Here is a 3,576-nt window from a genome sequence, read left to right as displayed (position 1 = left end):
TAAGAAACGAATCACCAGTCCATGTCTGATGCAGGATGCAGGATGCTTGGGGCTGGTGCACGGGGATGACCCAGAGAGATGTTATGGGGAGGGAGGTGGGAGAGGGGGTTCATATTTGGGAACACATGTACACCTGTGGTGTATTCATGTCAATGTATGGCAAAACCAATACAGTATTGTTAATTAAAATAAAGTAAAAATAAAAATAAAAATTACAAGTGAAAGAAGTGGCATTACCACTGGTACCTGAGATACCAAGACTATAAAAAATGATACACCAACTTATTGGACATCTTAACTAGAGGAAGTAGACTCCTATAATAATATAATCTATCAAGTGTGAATCATGAAGAAATAGAAAATACGAACAGGCTAATAACAAGTAACAAAACTGAATCATTAATAAAAAATCTCCCAAGTAAGGCAAGGTCAGGACTAGGTGGGTTTATTGGTGAATTCGACCAAATATTTAAAGAAGAGTTATTACCAATCCTCCTCTACTCCTCAAAAATAATCGAAGAGAAGGGGATACTCTCAAATTCATGTTAGGAGATCAGCTTTACCCTGACTCAAAAGCAGATAAGGACACTATAAGAAAGCCATAGGCCAATATCACTAATGAATATGGATGCAAAAATTTGCAACAAGATACTAAGACAACTAATTCAACAGCACATTAAAAGAGCATATACCATGTTCAAGGGGCTTCCCTGGTAGCTCAGATGGTAAAGCGTCTGCCTGCAATTCGGGAGACCTGGGTTCGATCCCCAGGTTGGGAAGATCCCCTGGAGAAGGAAATGGCAATCCACTCCAGTACTCTTGCTTGGAAAATTCCATGGATGGAGAAGGCTAGTAGGCTACAGTTCATGGGATTGCAGAGTTGGACACGACTGAGGAACTTCAGTGATACCATGTTCAAGCGGGATTTATCCCAGGGATATAAAAATGATTCCACATATGCCAATCATGTGGCACACTACAGTAAAAGAACAAAGGATAGCAGGAATTAATTCCTTGATGGTCTAGTAGTTAGGACTCTACACTTTCACTGCTGAGGGTCCAGGTTCAATCCCTGGTCAAGGAACTAAGATCCTGAAAGCCACACAGTGTGGCCAAAGAAAAGGAGAATAAAGGAAAAATTCACATGATCATCTCAACACATGAAGAAAAAGTATTTAACAAATGCAGTGCTCTTTCATGATAAACACCCTAAACTAGGTATAGAAGAAACTTATTTCAACATAATAAAGGCTGCATAGGACCAGCCCACAGATAACATCATACTCAATGACAAAAGGCTGAAAGCATTTCCTCTAAGATCAACAAGATAAGGGTGTTTACTCCCAGCACTCCTATTCAATGTAGTACCAGAAGTCTTAGCCAGAGCAATCAGGCAAGAGAAAGTAATTAAGTTATCCAAAACAGAAAAGAAATAAAGTTGCCTCTATTTGCAGATGACATCTCATATATAGAAAAGCCTAAAGATTCCACCAAACAATTGTTAGACTTAACAAATAAAGTGAAAAGTGAAAGTGAAGTCGTTCAGTCATGTCCGACTCTCCGCGACCCCATGGACTGCAGCCTACCAGGCTCCTCTGTCCATGGGATTTTCCAGGCAAGAACACTGGAGTGGGTTGCCATTGCCTTCTCCAAACAAATAATTGTAAGAACTACTAAATAGTAATTGTTAGAATGAATAAAAGTGCAGGATACAAAATCAACATACAAAAATCAGTTATGTTTCTTTACACTAACAATGAACTATCTGAAAAACAAATAAAACAATCCCATTTGCAACAGTATCAAAAACAATAAAATACTTAGGAAAAATTTAACCAAAAGGTAAAAGATCTGTGCAGTAAAAACTGTAAGACATTGGTAAATGGCATAAAATTCCATTTATAAGATGAACAATTTACTGGAGATCTAACTGACAGGATGGTACATATAGTAAACAACAATGTATTGTATACTTGAAAATTGGTAAGAGAGTAGACCTCAAGTTCAGAAATAAAGTCCAGAAATAAACTCATGCATATACCATCAGTTAACATTTGACAAGGGAGCAGACAATACCCAATGAGGAAAAGACAGTCTCTTCAATAAACAGTGTTAGGAAAACTAGATGTACACATGCAATAAAATGAAATTGAACTCCCTTTTATGCCACTCAAAAAGTTAACCTGAAATAAATTAAAGACTTAAATGTAAGACTGGAAATAAAACTCCTAGGAAAAAAATATAGGGAAAGAAACTCCTTAATATTGAGTTATTGAGTTTTTTAACATTAATAAACAATATTGAATGTTTTCCATATATAAGTATATATTTCAAAATGATTACCAGAATAAGGTTAGTTAACAAATCTATTATCTCACATAATTACCAGTTTTTGGCATGTGGTGAGAACCTTTGAGATCCACTCTCTTAGCAACTTTCAAGCATATATTATTGTTAACTATATTCATCATGCTGTCAATTAGATCTCCAGAAAATTATTCATTTTATAAATGGAATTTTGCACCATTTGGCAACAAATTTTTGGATATGACAACAAAAGCATAAAGAACAAAAACACAATCAATAGGACTACATAAAACTAAAAAGCTTCTGAACAGTAATAAACATATAAATAAATAAGCAAATAAAGTGAAAGACAACCTAACAGAATGAGAAAAAATATTTGAAAACTCTCTATCTGATAAGGAGTTAATATCCAAAATATGTAAGTGTTAGTCGCTCAGTTGTGTCCGACTCTTTGCAACGCCATGGACTTTAGCCTGTCAGGCTCCTCTGTCCATGGGATTCTTCAGTCAAGGATACGGGAGTGGGTTGCCATACCCTTCTCCAAAAATATATAAGAAACCCATACAACTCAATAACAAAAGAAAGAAAGGAAGAAAGAATCCAGTTTAAAAAGGAGCATAAGACCTTTGGATTCATTTTTCCATAGAAGATATTCACATGGTCAACTGGTACATGAAAATATACTCAACATCACTAATTACCAGGAATATGTAAAGAATAAAAGGGGCACCTATGCACTGTTGGTGGTAATGTAAATTGGTACAGCCACTATGGAGAACAGTATGGTGGTGCCTCAAAAAAAAAAAAAAAGGTTAAAAATAGAACTACAATATAATTCAGCAATCTCACTTATGGGTAAGACAAGGCACACCTGTGAGTTTGGTTCCAAACCACCCCAATAAGGAAAATAGCACAATTGAGTCACACACATTTTTAGGTTTCCCAGTGAATATTAAAGTTTATGTTTGCTCTCTATTGTAGTCTATTCAGGCTTCCCTGGTGGTTCAGTAGTAAAGAACCTGCCTGCAATGCAGGAGCCACAGGAGATGTAGGTTTGATCCTTGGCTTAGGAAGATCCTGGAGGAGAGCATGGCAATGCACTCCAATAGTCTTGCCTGGAGAATCCCAAGGACAGAGGAGCCTGGCAGGTCCATAGGGTAGCAAAGAGTCAAACATGACTGAAGTGAGTTAGCACTAACTCACACAGTCTATTAACTAAATGCATAATAGCATTTTATCTAAAAATGTGCATACCTTACTTTAAAAATA

The 3,576-nt window shown here is 36.5% G+C and overlaps 1 non-coding gene across 1 annotated transcript; it reads left to right on the top strand.

The window, feature by feature from the left end:
* Positions 1 to 1,011: 1,011 nt before the first annotated feature.
* TRNAE-UUC lies at positions 1,012 to 1,084 on the top strand. The gene has a single exon. It is a non-coding gene; the product is annotated as a tRNA-Glu (tRNA).
* Positions 1,085 to 3,576: the final 2,492 nt, after the last annotated feature.

This window comes from Capra hircus, assembly GCF_001704415.2.
Source record: "Capra hircus breed San Clemente chromosome X unlocalized genomic scaffold, ASM170441v1, whole genome shotgun sequence".
Lineage (NCBI taxonomy): Eukaryota > Metazoa > Chordata > Mammalia > Artiodactyla > Bovidae > Capra > Capra hircus.
The sequence above is the reverse complement of the archived record's forward strand: the minus strand, read 5'-3'. Positions and strand labels throughout refer to the sequence as shown.